This window comes from Physella acuta, unplaced genomic scaffold, assembly GCF_028476545.2.
Source record: "Physella acuta isolate Inbredline_101_S28 unplaced genomic scaffold, ASM2847654v3 ptg000030l, whole genome shotgun sequence".
Taxonomy (NCBI): domain Eukaryota; kingdom Metazoa; phylum Mollusca; class Gastropoda; family Physidae; genus Physella; species Physella acuta.
The window spans coordinates 59,421-78,615 of record NW_026731550.1 but is presented as its reverse complement, the minus strand read 5'-3'; the positions used below and the strand labels follow the sequence as shown (position 1 = coordinate 78,615).

At 39.9% G+C, this 19,195-nt stretch overlaps 1 protein-coding gene and 1 long non-coding RNA gene across 3 annotated transcripts in view; one reads left to right on the top strand and one right to left on the bottom strand.

Moving 5' to 3' along the window:
* LOC131941631 (mucin-2) overlaps positions 1-19,195 on the top strand; it is a 154,959-nt gene that overhangs the window by 115,064 nt on the left and 20,700 nt on the right. The window lies entirely within an intron of this gene.
* Positions 3,784-6,798, bottom strand: LOC131941735 (uncharacterized). 2 transcript variants are annotated; one of them, XR_009386674.1, is made up of 4 exons: positions 6,549-6,798; positions 5,813-5,870; positions 5,343-5,501; positions 3,784-5,212 (listed from the first exon to the last, which is right to left on the bottom strand). It is a non-coding gene; the product is annotated as an uncharacterized LOC131941735 (long non-coding RNA). The 2 variants fall into 2 exon arrangements; XR_009386672.1 differs by lacking the exon at positions 6,549-6,798 and having other exon boundaries at positions 5,813-6,116.

The window sequence follows — 19,195 nt, the reverse complement described above, 5'->3', positions numbered from 1 at the left end:
GGAACAAAATAATCACGTGGAATCATGTTTTTAAAATATGGAACAATCGTGTGTTGTTCTACTACGATATTAATCTACATGAGCCTATAGAACGATGTAATGAGTTAAAGTACTCTTCTCTTAGTGTGATTGTGGGGTACTGTTTAGGTATTGTCAGCTGGTAACGATGTCGTCAGCCTTGACTTGTGACTAGATTGGACAGCCGGACATTGGTCTTGCACGGACAGCCGTCACTTTACACATCACTACAAACTTCTTCTTCTTTCTTAATTCAGTACCTGTTTAACAGATTAAAGTTTCCTTGCCGGTTACGTTTTTTTTTAATTAAGTATTATATTATTGATGAAAATACATATGAATGTTAATGTTGTTTTTTTCACAGGTAAAGCTAATCGTTGTGTTCTATATTTAGTTTAGTCCAGCAATATGAGTTGCAGATGTTTTGCTGTGTTTGAAGTGGGTGGCAAGGTTTATGCGATGTGTGGTCTAGTCTTAGCTTTTTTGTGGTATACAAAGAGTAGAAGGGTTTAGGGTATATTTTCAGCTAAATATTGGATGTTTTGTTATATATTTTCAGCTAAATATTGGTTGCTTTATTATATATTTTCAGCTAAATATTGGATGCTTTATTATATATTTTCAGCTAAATAGTGGATGCTTTATTATATATTTTCAGCTAAATATTAGGTGTTCTATTATATATTTTCAGTTAAATATTGTGTGTTTTATTATATATTTTTAGAGTGAAATGGTTTAGATATTATTTGTATCACAATATTGGATGGGTTTATAGTCTTTTGTGTAACTATTGAGTAGTGAAGCTTATGGTCTATTTTTAGCACGGACCTGTTCGTACCCGGGTTATGCGGTCCGACCCGACCCAGCGTTAGATGAAACCAAAAGTGGGACGTTGCCCCGAGACATATGCGGAACAAGTGCTAGTCATTTCCGACACGGTGACCTGACGGCAGACGTGTTGTTCTTACCTGTCGTTCCGGGCAGGTCGCGGTGTTGGGTGTAGATCTCCGTACAGGTATGCTGGACTTGGATCTAGCAAGTGTTTCACACCTTAATGTCTCGCGGGGGTTCTCACTAGAATCCTCCACGACCCCGATTCAGTTAAAACTGCAGGTGTATTCTAATAATTGTCAACGCAAAAATATAATTACGTTAATTGATTTATAAAAATGTACTAGTATGTAAAGCAGAAATTTGACTGGACTATTTTAAAAAGGTTGGGTGAGTATCGAGGGGTACACGGTTAAACATTTGTAGAACCGTTGATGAAAAGAAATTGTGTATCCGCCTTCTGCGAGTGCAACTTGTTAGCAGACGGCTGCCGCCATGTTTTTTCTAACACGTCACACACGTCAGGTGGTGAGGTCGGGGGAACCTGGGAAGGGGGTGAGAGGCGGAGGTAGGGGGTGATAGAGTACATAGATATGTTAGCAAATCGTGTTGAATAAAACCCCAAGCTTTACTGTCCGCTGTGTTTTGTCGGCGGTACTATTGGAACAATGAATAACTACCACCCCACACTAGTGTATCTTTCAGACTGTTTTCTCCGGGGGAGGGGGGAAGACCCTTGTAAAAGTATATGTTCTATATAAATTCTATTAGGGGTGGAGAGGGGGGGGGGCGAAGTGATGCCTGAAAGAAACCCTGCTCCACACACCCTCATTTGACTAAAATTTCAGACGATAATGACGTAATTGTTAGAAGTCTTTTAACTCCCTGTTTAGTCGTTTAATTGCCGCAGACGGGTCTGGAGAATGTGCGCAGGTGGCAAAGACGTTTAGGCATCCGACACCCGGTTTCAAGCCAACACCGACAGACGCTGGATCGAGACCCGGGATAGAAATGTAACCCGGGAAAATTCTGACCTCTGTGTCTTTAACTTGATATTCCAGGGGCGTGGCAAAGCTGGGACGGGGGATTTGGTGTAGTTAGGATGGGACGGGAGTGGTGGTTGCTAACACTACCATCTTACCCAGACAACACTGTTAAATCTGTCATGTTTATTTTTAAATACAGGCGACTCCAATCTTAAGATGGATAATTTCACCGCTGTCTAATTCGTTGTTTGTTTTTTTCTTGTGAACCAATATGTAGACTATACCTGATTAGTTTTTCTATCACGTTAATACTTCGAACTAAGACAGAAGCGACTGAAACATTGCAATGAAACCGATATCCAAGCCAGTTGGTCGGAGTCTGCCATGTTGAGGCCTGTCTGGCTTATGGGCAGGGGCGTAGCGAGGGGGGGGGGGGGCGGGGGGTGCGGACCGCACCGGGTGACACCATTTAGGGGGGGGGGGGTGACACCAAGGCAAAAAATAGCAAAATATATAGAGAAAAACTTGAGGGGGGTGCAAATCGAAAGTTTGACGGGGGGGATGCTAATCGAAAACTTGAGGGGGGGGGGGGTTGCAAATCGAAAACTTGAAAGTTTGTCCCCAGGAAGGGTTGCTACGCCTCTGGGGGGGGGGGGGGGGTGACACCATTAAGTGCCGCACCGGGTGACACCGGACCTCGCTACGCCACTGCTTATGGGAAGACACCTCCTGAGCCGGTGATGTTCGTAAAGAAAGAAATACTTCGGTCTTAGACTTATATAATTATATATTTTCGAAACTACTTACGTTATTTATAAATTATCTTGTAGAATCTTTGATATGGGCTTTTATACAGTGCAAATGCAAATGATGTCCGTCGTTTATAATTGTTTGTTTGATTTTACCACATTATACAGGATCCGCTATTACACCGCTACACTTTAAGAATCGAAAGATCGCTTTGAAATGGCGTTTTGTTGACACGCCTCAATTTAAATCTTGTTTTTAAAAAAAAAAAATTGAAAATCCTCGCTGGGGCATAAAAACCTCCGCTCTTTGTGGTCACCCCTTTTGACCCGCGTCGATTTTGACGATGCGATATTTAATGTGGCGATTACTAACGGATTCCCATTAAACGCCAGACTTTGTATTCGCAGATCGATTACTTAAACTAGGCTGTTGCTCGTAATTTTTAAACTCCACTAATTTCAAATAAAATTATACCACAAAAAAACAGTATTTTTTTCCCTACACATTGATACCAATTTTGTGTCTCTAGCTTAATTAGGAGCTAAGATATGGCCTTTTAAAAATTTGTGGGCGTGGCTAAAACAGCTTAGACCTTCGTCATTCAAGTCAATGTTACATAAACAAAAAAGTTGGCACCGATGGTTTTTTCATTGCATCATCACGGATTCGCATTTTTCGAAAAATTAAAAAATTATAATTTTATTGCATCATCCGGGATTCGCATTTTTTGAAAAACTAAAAAATTATAATCAAGCTTAAACTACTTAAAGCCTAAGTTATACTGGACTGGATGTGATTTGAATGAGTAATTACATGCCATTGTCAGCCTCATAACATATTGACTTATTGCTCCATGTACAAAAAAAAAATTAATGTAGGTTTAAAATAAAACTAGATCTAGTTATTGTAAAACGAATTATTAATATTTAATACTGTTACTACACTACTATTATTATATTATAGAAATGCACAAGCACATATTTTATTACTGCACACGTTCTTATTGTAATGAACGATATTACTTGGGTAGATGAAGTAGAGTAGACCTACATACACACACTACATGATAAATGAAAGTTGCAACTGGTTGCCTTGACGTTACTTTCTCAGACCCCCCCCCCCCCCCTTTGTACTTGATATCAGTGTCTATATCAGTAGGCCATAATAAAATTATAAAATAAAAAGGAAACAGCTGTCAAAGTGTGTACCAGTATTTATTTATTACTAGTAAATAATTCAATGTAACAATACTGACAATACAGACATTTCAATGTTTGCTAAAAGAAATATAAATTATTAAAATACAGTTATCAGATCACCACATGAATTTTGATTTTGTCTAATAAAATAGAAACATTTACGAGAATGGCAAAGTAAAAAACTTTTTTTTTGCAATAATTTAAAAATATGTTTATCAGAGCAAAGAAATAAATTACATAGCGACAACCTAAATTTAGCCTTTGTATAATCTACAATCAACATAGTAATGTAAAACAGTTACATAATCATAATTAGTGTGAAGAAACAAATCTACAGTACAAGAAATCAGCCTCGTCTCATTACGATCCCTTTCAAGAAGAAAAATAGTATTAATTATCAAGGAATAAACACCCATGCCTTGAGTGTATGCTGGGAAAAAAAAATTAGTGACAACAAATTTCTTGGATTACTTTAGTGTTTAAAACAATTTTCTAAGGTATCAATTGTAATTAATCTTTAGATACAATTTCAATTAGCACATAAAAGGAAAAGAAATAAATTTTTAAAAAGCGTTACTACTTGAGTGATCAAACTGAAAAAGTAAATAGTTTAAATTAGTTTGGACCAACATTTTTGAAGCACGTAACTACTGATTCTAGGATTATCTTGCTGATTCAAATTACCCTGAAAAATAAGTTACGTAATTAAAATGTAATTATTTTTTTACATTATGAAAACAAAACTTAATTATAAACATTGTTAGTGTTAGTTTTCAAAATTTTTACAATTCACAGCAAACATTTTTTCAGTAACAACTTATAAAAACACTAATGTTAAAAAAATAAAGTTAATTTGTATACTACAAATGAAAGAAGTACTCTGTAACTCTTGATTAGCAATTATTCAGTAAGAAAAACAAGATTCCTACAAAGCAAGTCAACAACCAGTGATTCTGCCAGATGACAGATTCTCAGCATTATCCTAATCATCTGCCCAGTAGCTTATGGTGTAAAGAGCTGACTTTTGTTTTGTTGCTGGCACCCTTTCAATAGTCCTTCCACTGTATTGCGACACACCCTGATCACCTTGCTCCCACTTATGAGTCAACTGGCCACCAATCAGATTTCCCATCAGAAACCTCTCCAGCTGTCGCACCAAGAAAGACTCAGTAGAAGTCAACAACGCTTCCATGACTTTAAGAAACAGAGTACAACTGATCGCCACTTTGCGTTCTTGTAAATCAACTTTATCAAAGGACCAGAAATTAACTTCCCAATCAGCCTGAGTGCTTGCAGCCCTGCACGAGAACCCCAGGCTTCTTGAGATCTGCAAGCAGTTGAATGTAGATTTTAGTTATGTCCCAGCAGCCACATCATTCTCTTTAAGATGAGCCTTGAATAAAAGCTGGATCTCCATGAAAACTGTACCTGAAAAGAGAAGGGCAAATGGAATTAGAATTAAGCAGACCATTTCACAAAATATATATTTAGCTCAACATATTGCAAGGTATATAAAATAAATATAAAAATTAGAAATAAATTCAGCCTCCATACTTACTAAATGTACTTCCACCTGAGGCATTGAACATAGATAGGGCTGTACACAAGTTCAACCAACCTAATCCACTCACAAGCCTCTGTTCTCCTCAGCCGCTTTATCTCAGCCATCAACTTTCTGATTACATTAGCAATCCTCCTTACACTGAGTTAGTCTTGCCTATAAGCAAATAAGATTTACAAGGAAAACAAATTTACTCAAGCTGTAGGCCCTATGTATATGCCTATTTTTTTTTTGCTCTAAGTCTAGTATTAACTTCATATTTAAAAAAAATTACCAAGTAAAGAGGTCTAAATAATCTGCTGAAATAATAGAGGGCATAGCATAGGGCTTTATAAAAAATTATATATAGGCCTAGTTATATAGATATATTATATATACATATATATATAGACCTAGGCCAGGCCTATTTGATGGAGAATTATGCCTGAACTAGTCTAAATCTAATCTTAACAATAACAATGTCTTACTATTTTTACAAGATCTAGACTAGATCTAGACTCCTTGGATGAAATAGAATGCAAGCTTCTGCAAAAATAAAATAATGAACATTAGGGGCCTATTGTAACTAGATCTAGGCCCTAAACAAAATTAACTAGTCTATTTCTTAAAGTTAATAGATCTAGATTAATTTTTACTAGATCTAGATCTAGAATACTCGAATCTTAGATCTAAATACTAAATCTAGATCTAGATTCTTTATAAATTTTTTTACTAAGTCTAGATTCTAGTTACTAGATCAGTAGATTTTTCTAAATCTATTCTTGATGATGTAATAATTAGTAGATCTAGCAGCTAGCTAGATCAAGATCTAATAGCCTATTTTTATGTAAAGATCTAAAAATAAAATAAATGTACAGTCTAGAGTCTAGATCTAGACCTATTCAACCGTAATAATTTAGTATGTAGGCTACTTAGCCTAAACTAATAAAATTATAATTAGAATCAAGGCCTAAGTGACAATGAATAACTAATACTAATATCAGAGAGCGGATATCAAGAGATGCGATATTTTAATTATGTAATAATTACTGGGAATTTGGCGCGAGAATAAGGCTTACTCGAGGGCGACTTTTCTGCCTATGTGGAGGGTTAAGACATAATTTTTTAACAGATATTAATTTTTTTCGACCCTTAGACTTGAATCATTAATATACATTTCTCTGACTTGAAATTTTAAGTATATAATTAATTATCCAAACTTACCTTATATTTGAGCACACTAATCCTTGGTGATGTTTCAAACAAAATACAAGAAATAAAACGCGATTAATTTTTAAAACATCGTATCGTAAAGATGAGGACCCCTTCGTAATTAAATGTAGACCGTGGGCTCTGCTCATTAGCATAAACTGATAGGCCCCTAAATACCTAAGGTCAACCGGAAACATGGAATTTAGGTTCAAGGTACAGCCATGATTACCATGGCAACAAAGGTCACGGCGCAAGCTGCGCAACTCGCTACTTAAACTTATTCCGGACTTTTTAGAACGCCCATGCAGTATCGAATACCCCGGATCAAAAAGCCATTTTCCCAAGCTAAAATAATATTATGCCTGCATTTTTATGGATATCCGGATACAGCGGTAATCGAATCCACTGGCAATCTGTATCCGATTTCATGGGGAGAATGTACTGAGATATGACGTCATGAAAGGTAAATATTATCCGGAGCTCTGCGTTTAAGGGCTAAACTTTTATCAGGCTGTCGGTTAGCTGTCCGGCTGTCTGTCATCTAGTCTTACTGTCCGTCAGCTGTCATTGACAGGTCTGCTTGTCAGTTGTACTTCTGTTCGTTAGCTGCCCGAATGTCCGTCAATGTTCTGACTTTCTCAGGTTTTCCTCTATCATCCATTGTTTCAAACTAAACGTTAGTCGTTTGAATTCGTTACTTTTCCAGCTGTCCGTCAACTGTCCATCTGTCCGTCAACTGTCCAGTTGTCCGTCAACTGTCCATCTGTCCGTCAACTGTTCAGTTGTCCGTCAACTGTCCAGCTGTCAGTCAACTGTTCAGTTGTCCGTCAACTGTTCAGCTGTCCGTCAACTGTCAAGCTGTCCGTCAACTGTCCAGCTGTCTGTCAACTGTTCAGCTGTCTGTCAACTGTTCAGCTGTCCGTCAACTGTTCAGCTGTCAGTCAACTGTTCAGTTGTCCTTCAACTGTTCAGCTGTCAGTCAACTGTCCAGTTGTCCGTCAACTGTTCAGCTGTCCGTCAACTGTTCAGCTGTCAGTCAACTGTTCAGTTGTCCGTCAACTGTCCATCTGTCCGTCAACTGTCCATCTGTCCGTCAACTGTCCAGTTGTCCGTCAACTGTTCAGCTGTCCGTCAACTGTCCAGCTGTCCGTCAACTATCCAGCTGTCCTGTAACTTTTCCCTTTAGTTTTCCTGCAGTTCGTCATTTGTAAAGTTGCCCCTTTGATCTAATTATAACCGTAAAAACAACACACAGAAGACTGTCCAAAAACACAGTCAAAATTTGTTCTAAAGTAACCTACCAATTATCCAGCTAACGTCTTCTACTATAGGAAAAAAACTCATGGGACTTCTCAAAAAATAGCATATCAGCTGGTTTCTATTTTGGACTAACATCCTTCCCCCTCCCGCTCACTTAACGCCGCCTCCCATATCTCATGGATGACGTTATCACGTGATTATCAGGTATCTGTCTAATGTCTACATCTAAAGCCTCATATCTACCATCGGCCCCTGAAACTTCCGCTTCCGGGTGTTTCGTCCAAGGGTGGCGCCATTAACGTCTGCTATAGCGGCAACATTGGAGTTTGCAATAGCGGTAACATTGTGTGCTATAGCGGCAACATTAGTGTCTGCAATAGAGGCACAATTGACGTGTGCAGTTAAAGCAACATACATTGGCGTATTATAAAGTGTTATCATTGCCGTCTGCTATAGCAGCAAAATTAACGTCAGCTAAAGCAGCAACATTAACGTCTGCTATAGCAGCAACATTGGGCTCTGCTATAGCGGCAACATTAGGGTTTGCAATAGCGGCAACATTATCATCAGCTAAAGCAGCAACATTGTCTGCTATAGCAGCAACATTGTCTGCTATAGCGGCAACATTGACGTCTGCTATAGCGGCCACACTAACGTCTGCTATTGCGGTAAAATAGTCGTCTGCAGTTAAAGCAACATAACTTGGCATATGAAATAACGTTTTCATTGCCGTCTGCTTTTGCGGCACCATTGAAGTTTGCAGTAACTGCACCAATGGCGTTGTGTACGAGCAACCAAGAGCATATAAAGGTGTTTCTATTGACGTCTACAATAACGACAACATTATAAAAGCTGCTCTATTGGTTTCTCAAACACTGACGTCTTCTACAAGCGCAGCGTTTGTCGCGTCTTTTAAAATGGCTATCGACGTCCCCACAACCTTAAACAAAAAACTTACAAAATCTCGTCAATACTGCAACTACCCAAAGGGTAAAAAACGCAACAATTTCGGATCAACAAAATCCCAGACAGTAGCTGATCCTGCGGTTAACATCAAAACAACCACGCCTTATAATCTTACCCCTGATATCAACTCACCCCCACCCCACCCCATCCAACACACAACAATTTAACCCCTCGCTCTTATCGACGGTTACGACTAACGTACCACGGTTAATCTCCGAGGTTTGGTTCCCGGAGCGATTAGCGAGTAGATAACCGTTGACCTTGACCCATCGGATTATAAATCTATATAGTCTAACGGATGCCGTGAGACTTGGTCTTTGGGAGGTGGGGCTGTAAGGTTTATAATCACCGGGTGTCGTTCTCCGCGCGCATGCGGAGGTCGTTGCCGTCGAGTGCTATAAAGTCCATATCTCGTGTGGTGGAGTCAGTAGATGATGCTGTTGAGTCACTGCGACTTCTGGGTTAGTGGTGTTGAGGAGTCACTGGTTGTGTTGCGTCGATAATTGGTACTGGTGTGTTAGTGGTTAGTGGTGTTGTGGATGGATGGATGGATGGATGGATGGATGGATGGATGGATGGATGGATGGATGGACGGACGGACGGATGGATGGATGGATGGACATGGACATCGACATAGATTGTGATTGTGATTGAAATATAGAAATAGATATTGGTATAGAGAGATAATTGCACGCGGTGCTGTTAGCTTAAGACACGGTCCAGTAAACTAGCATCACTCAGAAATCAGCAGATGGGTTTTCATGTACTTAATAACTGACTTCTATAAGGCCAGCGTAAAGTCAATGGACTGGTACATCTGCACCAATTATGTTAGCGACCCGTATTGTGACTTCATGTAGCAGGAACAGGGGTTCCCATTGTGGGCATTGATCTCATGGGGTCGATCTAACAATGTTTTCAAGGATCGATGTTTTTTTGTTTGTTTTTTTTTTTACATATATCTTTGAGGTTGCTTGTGTTGTTTCAGTTTGTAAAAGAAAGAATAAGTTGAAAAAAAAATTCTGGATTTAAAGTGCCCAATGTTTAACTTAATAACAAGAAATTTAATTTTTAATTGCTATTCTAAATAGGACGTAGATTTGAAAGTAGGCCTACTTCTTGGTATTTTGAATGTATCGAATGGTTTTCTTCCGATTCACTACGTTTTTAGATAGGCGCTTCTGTGTATGTTTAAGCGCTCCAAGCTAATTTCCGCTGTTTTATAAATTGATTGTCGACTTCTTGTCTCTCTGTTTAAACTCAACATATTCTAGCATTGACAGAGAGGGGGAGGGTTGGCATACTATGTCCATCAAGAAAAGGGTTTACTTTTAATTTCCAGCGCGTCAGGCGAGTAATGAGTTATTTACCAAGAGCACTGCCCTACAGTACACTCGACACTAACCCCCTCTACTAATCCTCCAACCCCCTCCATAACCCCCCCCCCCCCCATTCCTCATTTCCTACTCATAAAGACAACTACACCCCTACCCACCCTTAAACGGTTCATCCCTTACGATGACTTACAAGTGTGCTTTTCCTTTTAGTGTCAAGATCTCCCCCCCCCCCCCCGTAGTCGACTACGTAAGTAATTGACCTCTACGTTGTTTACCTTTTGTGATAATCCGCACGTTTTAACAAGTCACGAGTTACTCCCCATTAACGTGAGTTCTCCCCCCTTACACCTGGAAACAAGATTACAGGAACCCGTGAGCCTAGAGACGCTCTCGTACCTGGGGCGTCTGACCAGCAGGCGCAGGTATGTCTGGAACTGTCAGGTCATCGTGTGCATGGAGGGGAGGGGGGCATGTTGGTAGGGGGTGGTTGATGGGTCATGGTGTGCATGGAGGGGAGGGGGGTGGCATGTAGGTAGGAGGGGGGGGGGTTGATGGGTCATGGTGTGCATGGAGGGGAGGGGGGTGGCATGTAGGTAGGAGGGGGGGTTGATGGGTCATGGTGTGCATGGAGGGGAGGGGGGTGGCATGTAGGTAGGAGGGGGGGTTGATGGGTCATGGTGTGCATGGAGGGGAGGGGGGTGGCATGTAGGTAGGAGGGGGGGTTGATGGGTCATGGTGTGCATGGAGGGGAGGGGGGCATGTTGGGAGGGGGGTGGCTGGTTGATGGGTCATGCATGGAGGGGAGGGGGGGGCATGTTGGGAGGGGGTGGGTCATGGGTCATGGTGTGCATGGAGAGGACGTGTGGGGAGGGGGGGGGTGGTTGACTGCTGGGTCATGGTGTGCATGGAGAGGGGGGGGCATGTTGGTAGGGGGGTGGCTGATAGGTCATGGTGTCCGCTGAGATGTGAAGCATGTAACACAACTCCCTCTGGCATGACTAGCAGTAAAAGACACGGTTCTCGCGTTCTATCTTGTATTCGTAATGTATTGAATATTGTTCGTTGGAGGGGATGGGGAATAAGTCTGAGGTGTCATTAACAGGTAATAATAAATATTAATTCAAGCCTTGATGTAACCATGAGGAGCAAAAGGCTGCAGCTATACTTCTGTACCGTACACTGATTTTTTTGGGCAGCTCTCTTTCGTGTAGCCCATGTAAGCCCAGTAGACCTTGCTTCTCCTTCACCTGTCCCTCTCCAAGTTAAACTTTAGCCTATAGTAAATGTAAGCATACTGTGAGCTTTACCGTAAACTTTAGCAGACAGACAGCTTTACAGTAAACTTAAGCAGACTCTGAACTTTACAGTAAACTTTAACAGACTGTGAACTTTACAGTAAACTTTAGCAGACAAACCGCTTTATAGTAAATTTTTTTACAGACAGGCTGCTTTACAGTCAATTTTAACAGACAGACAGCTTTACGGTAAACTTTAGAAGACTGTGGGCTTTACGGTAAACTTTATCAGACAGGCAGATGTACAGTACATTTTTACCGACAGGCAGCTTTACAGTTAGTTTTAACAGACATGCAGCCTTAGCATACAGTAAACTAGTATACTGTAAACGTAAGCACACATTAAACTTTAGAACACTATAAGCTAGCATACTGTAAACTTTAGCATACTGTAAACTTGAGCATACTGTAAACTTTAGCATACTGTAAACTTTAGCATGGTGTAAACTTTAGCATACTGTAAACTTTAGCATACTGTAAACTTTAGCATACTATAAACTTTAGCATACTATAAACCTTAGCGTACTGTAAACCTTAACACAGAGTAAACTTTAGCCGACTGTAAGCTAGCTTACTTTAAACGTTAACACAGAATAAACTTGAATATCCAAACTATAGCCTACAGTCAAATTTTAGAGTTTAAACTTAGCTTTTGGCTTCGTACACGCATTCATTTTTTCTTTAATCATCCAATTAAGTTTAAAATCCAATTAGGCTTAATTTAAAACCTCAGCCTTTAAAACGCCTACTGTGATAAAAACAACATTAAAATTGTAGCTGTTGCGGTGGGGGGGGGGGGGGAGGTGGCACCTCATTACCTGCTTACGTGAAAAATAAACTGGCAAGTCTCCCGATATTTAAAATAGTTGAACTTTTATTTTTAAAATAAAAATTCTAGTTTCGTCCCTCACCCCGCACACACACAAGCACACCACACATACACACAAACACTCACACACATACACACACACATACACACAAGCCCACACACATACACACAAGCACACACACACACTCACACACATACACACAAGCACACATACACACAAGCACACACACACTCACACATCATTACTCTGTCGCACCACTGCATCACTTCCTGCACGTCTTGATTAATAATTACCTCATTAATAATTAACAGATGCGCCGAATAGCCCTGAGGTTTTACAAAAAGTAATTTCCGCTGTTGTTGTTTTTGTAAGAACACTTGGCGTACCACCCCGTCCCCCTGCCCACTTTTTATAGTGAATATAATCGGATGTTTAGTTTATCCGTCATAGATGGATACTAACCTATCCAAGACTGGATTGGGATCTGTCTATGTGTGGATAGGGACAGATCCTTGTAGTGAATACTATACAATTTGTTTAGTGGAGACATCTAACTTTGTGGGGGGGGGGGGGGTATTTTACAATGACGTTTTGTTGCTGCTGGTCTATCTATACTGTCGATACCTTGAAAGCTGGGGACTTCCCTCATTGGCAGAGCACCAGTTCCACTAAATAGTGGAGTATTTCATGATCCACCCAAAATAGTACATGATCCACCACACAATATTGCACCGTAATATATAATGGGACGGAGTGGCCTAGCGGTAGAGAGCTGGACTGCTAACCCGTAAGTCTTGAGTTCGAATCCGGATTCAAATCACTAGAGTCCACCCAGCTTGATGGGTACCTAACTCACGTTAGGGAAAGTAAAGGCGGCTTGGCATAGTGCTGACCACACTATCTCTTCATATGCGGAGGTCACAGAAACAAGTGAATCATACTGACTTGCCCTATAGACCGTCAGGTTTGAAAGAGAACTTTACTTAACCATTATATAGTTCATCATCCACTAAAAATATTACTTGTTCCACTACAACATACAACATGCTCCACCAGAAAATATTACACGCTACATCTACAAAAATCCTCCACGACAGTACAACATCTGTTCTCCCAGCGAGCCAACACACCTACCCACCACATGTAAGCATCACCTCGCTTCTAACCAATGTTCGTGTATTTATTTTCTTCTACCCGCTTCCCCCCTCACTTCCCACATTACCAGGAATGCAGTTAAATCGCTGTCATTCATTCCTCCCATATACATTATGCCGTTTACAGTTTCTCTGGGATAAGCTGGATATTGTGTGGGTAGTGTGGATAAGAATACGAGATTATATTTAATTAAAACGTACCAAAAGCAATTATTGAATCGAAACAAGACTAGTTTTTGCATAGCAACAAAACTAGTTTTTGCATCAAAACAAAACCAGATTTTGCATAAAAACGAAACCGGTTGTTGCAAGAACGCTAAATCTTTTATTGCATGGAAACAAAATTAGTAATTGCATCACAATAAAACCAGTTATTCCAACATAACCACACGAGTTACTGCAAAAAAATAAAAATAAACCGACCGTCCGCTTAGTCCATCCATTATTCACCCCACCTTACTAGCCCACCCCCCAAATAAAAACTCTAGTTAAAATCAAAATATTTATTTGACAGAGCACTTTAAAACATTTTGATTAAGATCGATTAATTTTGTTCGATTGATGTACCACAAGAAACAAATCACAACAACAAAAGCCGCACTCTCATCCCCCCCCCACCCCCACACCCTACCATCCCCACCCCTCTCCTTACCTGGCATGCTGGTAGTGCGATCATACCTCCAGTTTCCTCACACCTGTACCCAACCCACGGTTATGGAGGGGTGTGTGCGCGTGAGTTGAGTCTTGTACGCAGTTGGAATATACACCAAGTCGGAATTCTATATTCATGGATTAACTTGGATCGAATTCAAATAATGCGCAACAAGTTATTTCAATCTGATTCATAAACTACACACGCAAATGCATGGCGTGGGGGTAAAGTTGAAACAGGCAGAAACATGGTGTTATTTTCGCTAGGTTTGTGGCTATTTCGGAATACTGGATGCATTGATTAGCGTGGTAGGTTCGATCTTATTGATTGATTTAATTGGTTTGTTAGGTATCGGCTGATGGGAGGAATATTAATTGATAAATCAGTGTTGGTGACGTTGTATCATGTGACCGGTCGATGTATCAACAAGGAGCGTTCTGATTGGCTGGTTTCGAGTAATGGCTGTTACAAGTTTATGTTAAATTTTGGACTGATATTATTTGTTTGTTTTTTTCTGCAACAATACCCATATTGAAGGCAAGTAGAAAAAAGATTCTTGTAGATCAGGATATTTCGTTATAAATGGATGTGTTTATTATGTATTTGTAAGTTTATTTAACGTGTTAAATAAATTTACTGTGTGTGCGATAGTGTTTTAATAATTACATTCCTTTCTGGAAATAGTTATTCGTCGTGGTTTTCATACGAAATTAGATTTATTAATTACCTAAGCATAATAGATCTTCCATTCTTTTGGATATTTCGGATGGTTGATTACATGTCTGAATATAGATTCTTCCGAAAATAGGTGTGTAAGGTTGTTAGTATTATTATAATCTTGACTAGTTTTATGGTTAGAAATTAGTATTAGGCGTACGGTAGGACAAAGATTGGGGCAAGGGTTAGGGTTAGCATTGACATTAGCAAGCCAAGTGTGTATTTAGTTAACTACCAGTAACCTAACACCCCTTTTTAAAAGAAGATTCTATTATCGGGGTATAAACAATCCCCCGATAGTTCTAATCTGCCGATCAAAGATGTTCTGTATATAGTTTGTTATAGTTATTGGTTTCGTTTCGTTCTGTGAAAGTTGTAGTATATTAGTAAACATGTGTCTGGTTATTGTAGTATGGGTTTAACAGTGCCTCCAGTCTCCGTTCTGTAGAAGATGTTTTTATTTCTGATGTGTGGATTCCTTCAAGTCAGTTCAGCATGGGGTGGGGGGTGGGGGAACTTTGGTCAGTTCAGCATTAATGAGGGGGTTTCTTGTCAGTTCAGCATTATTGAGGGGGATCTCTGGGCATTATACAATACAACGAGTGTGTTGTTTAGTCCCTCCTTACAAACGCACATGTCAGAAATATTTTCTTAGTTACATATGTATGTGTTGGGGGAGGGGGTCTAAACTCCACGCAGAGTCTGAGCACGATACGAACACCGCTTTATCATCAGTAAAGAAGTCCTTGAGTGTTATAAATAAGCGGCTCTATAAATATAATATTTATTCAAATGTTTCAATTCTACATATTTTTTATTTATACAAACAAAACAAAACAAAAAAAAGAAAGAAAAAACACGTTGGCGTGAAACTTACCTTAGAAATCGTAGTGACCCAGTAGGTCGTTGACCTTTGACATTCCAGTGAGAATATGACCAGGGTGTTAATATGACCCAGACATGAGCCCTAATTGTCCTCCGCCCTGATTAAATTTTAGTGCCATTTACTACATGCTGGGTCAATCACGGACCTAGCGAGACGTTAGGTCAACTGGCTGGTCACGTGGATTTCAGTCAGTGTTACGTCATCGATATAAGCTTGGGTGTAATGACCCTGAGGTTATTGAGTTTTAATTCTAGACTTGTACGGGTCATAGTAATCTCGAAAATTTAAAACAAAAATGTTATTTAATTTCATAGGTCTGGTAAATACGTCGCAAATCAGTTCTATGGCTCATGCAAGTTTTATTGAGCCGTAGAACTGGTTGGTGACCTACTTACCAGCCCTATTGGTCGAAATTTATAGTAGATTTTTTTCGATTCTGTAAAACGTAACTAAATGTTGATTGGTCGGGATATGAAAAAAAAATATAGTAGCTAATTGTTGATTGGCTGAGAAGTAATCGAGATGATCAACAAATACGGAATCGAGTCTGAGAATATCTGCGTGTTTGAACAAGTGGAGAAGCGGTGTGATTTGTTGTCTTCTAGTACTCGGTTAAATGAAGAATCGATACTTAGATGAATCCGTGGCGTTTCGATTACTTCTATTTGTCGTGCCCCTCTCCCCTCCGGACTCTTTATACATTTCTACTCCAGGCGGGTCGTGTTGACCTATTGAATATCGATACCGCTTTTTAGAGTATCGGTCGATCGTCAGGTCTAACAACTTTAAGAGGGTCGCGCTTTTGGTCGAGGGTGTTTGCTTTGTTGATATCGATACTCGCTTTGAAGGGGTGTCGGGGTGTTCGATACTCACGTCAAGGGGTGTTGGGGTGTTTGCCGAAATCAGCAGACGGGAGTGAGTGTCGCGTGCTGACCTTCGTGTCCATTGTTCGATGACCGCTTGACCAACAGGGCTTGTCTGACGTTCACAGTCGCTTCAGGGGTGGGGCTGAGGTTAACATTGATTAGGTTTATTTTTTTATTTAGGCTTACCCCCCTCCCCCCTCCCCTTGTATTAAGGGGTGGGGTGAATATTCTGAATTTGACCGGAAGTCCAGCCAAATTACCAAAATCGGACCCAACCCTCGCGAACCTTGAACTTCTATCGACGCAGATCAAAGGGCAGCAATCAAGCGCTTTAGCCTACCCTGGCTATTATCATTTCAGCACGTGGGTTATGCCCCTTGTGTACGCGATCTTTTTATCGACATGACACTGGCTTGTTTCCCCTTTTTTGTATCTCTGTATCCGGCACTGCGTGAATGGTGACGTCTTTCATCTCACACTGTCATTTTTCACATCTCCTTCTTTATTGTCCACACCCTCCTCCTTCATTGTTCACATCCACATAACATCTCACATACACTCCGCTCCCCACAAACAACACGTATTCCCCATTTTCCCCCGCACACATTTTTCCTCCCACAAATCGTTTTCATGCTTTCGTATTTTCTATGTTCGGCTCCTCTTCCCATTTCCAACGCCCACCCCCCCCCCCCCCCCCTATACTACACCATTGACTCGTCATTCATAACACTTAGCAGTATCTCACGCCAGCGTTCAGTGTTCGAATACCACTGAGCCGTGGCGTATATTCTTTTTTAAATATTCTATTACAATAATGTTTAGATCTCATTACAGACAATCGTCTCCATTTGTTTTCTCCTTTGTTTGTCTGTTAGAATTAGAATTCTAAGATAGATTTACCATTACAATTATGTCACCTTTGTTTGTCTATTATAGTTAATATTCTGAGATAGATTTACCAATAGAATCACGTCTCTTTTTTATTTGTTAGAGTTAAGATTTTGAGGTAGATTTACCATTAGAATTAGGTCTCTTCTGTCTGTTAGATTCTTAGATAGATTTACTATTAGAATTAGGTATCCTTTATTTGTCTGTTAGGGTTTAGATTCTGAGATAGATTTTACCATTACAATTACGTCCCTTTTATCTGTTAGAGTTAAGATTCTAATATAGATTTACCAATACAATTATGGCTAGGATTGGACTATTAGCGTATTAACGTTACCAAATTGTTCAAAGATGATTTCTGGAAACGGATCGCAAAGCATAAATGGCTCACACCGCTATTGATAGCCTTATTCGTATATATTTTTAAAAGAACAAAAATAAGGCTGCATACAGTCTGACATATAAGAATGCCATACGTTTATATCGGCTGCTTTATTTCGGCCTCGACCATCAAAACACAATTAACGGAACTAAAATAAGGTTGCATATAACCTGACATACAATAATGTCATCTGCTAATATCGTCTGCGCTATTTTGGCATGGACCATCAAAACGCAATTAGTGGACTTGCAATGTGATACGTTTTAAAATTTTCTTTTTTAAATATATATTTGTTTTCATCCCTGCGTCTATGCACGAGTAAATGACGTCATCAAACGAAAAACGAAAGAAAAAACGTGTCTATCAACGAGCACAGTGTCGAGTGTTATGACGTCATGGTATAAAACAATGCGCGTTGTGACACCGGAAATGTCACTGGATACACTAGTTCCTTTGTAAACCAGTTGCGATGAAGTCATTGTGGCGCATCAGTATGATGACGTGTCACTAAGCAGGAGTCAAACAGGTTGTCGGGTCAGATGGCGCGTTTGTTTTTCTTGATTGTAAATTAATTAAATAATTAAAATAATTAAAAGCTATCAATGTATATATTTTATTATAATTTACTTTATTTTACTTTGTATTACATTACTACATCTCTTCATACTATATTACACTTTACTTTTTTTTTTCAAAAGATGAAGCAAGGTTTTAAGCTAGAGTAAAATGTTAAGCGGTAGGGTGTGTATCGTTATGTAAGCAAGTCACTCATGCGTAGTGTGAGCTGTGTGTATGTGTATGTGTGTGGACTTTTGTTTATAGGAGTGCGTGTCTGCGTTTGTATGTGGTTGCATGTGTGTTATATGTATGAGTGCATGTGAATGTGCGTAAGTGTGTGTGTGAGTGAGTGGTTGTGTACGTGAGTGTTCGTGTGAGTACCTGAATTGAATTGGTGTTTGGAATGTAGAACAGATTGAACTCTGCTCACGTTGGGGAATGTTTCAGACCTCCCCCCCCCCCAGCCTCACGTTCATCGTCTGATGTATATTTACCTCCCCCCCCCCCCACTTCCCAAATTGTATTCTTCTGCCTCCCTCCCTCCTCCAAACAACTTGACAGGTGTTGTTTTAATTTGCACCCCTCCCCCCACTCTCCCCCCCCCCCCCCCGGGTCTGATATTGTTACTCATTGAATTCTGTCTCAACTGGCTTCCTACGTCTACCTGGTCTTGTGAGAAGGGAGATTACTCAACCAGGGGAACATAACTATGCAGTTTATTGTGTTTTTTTTAACGCCACAAACTTACGTAATTCTGCGCCACATTATGGCGTCTGCACATTACACAAAGATGTATCATGTTTTCGTTGGTCTAAGTAACTTAAAAAAATAAGTATTTCATTTTACTCCTTGATTAGTTATTGTATGA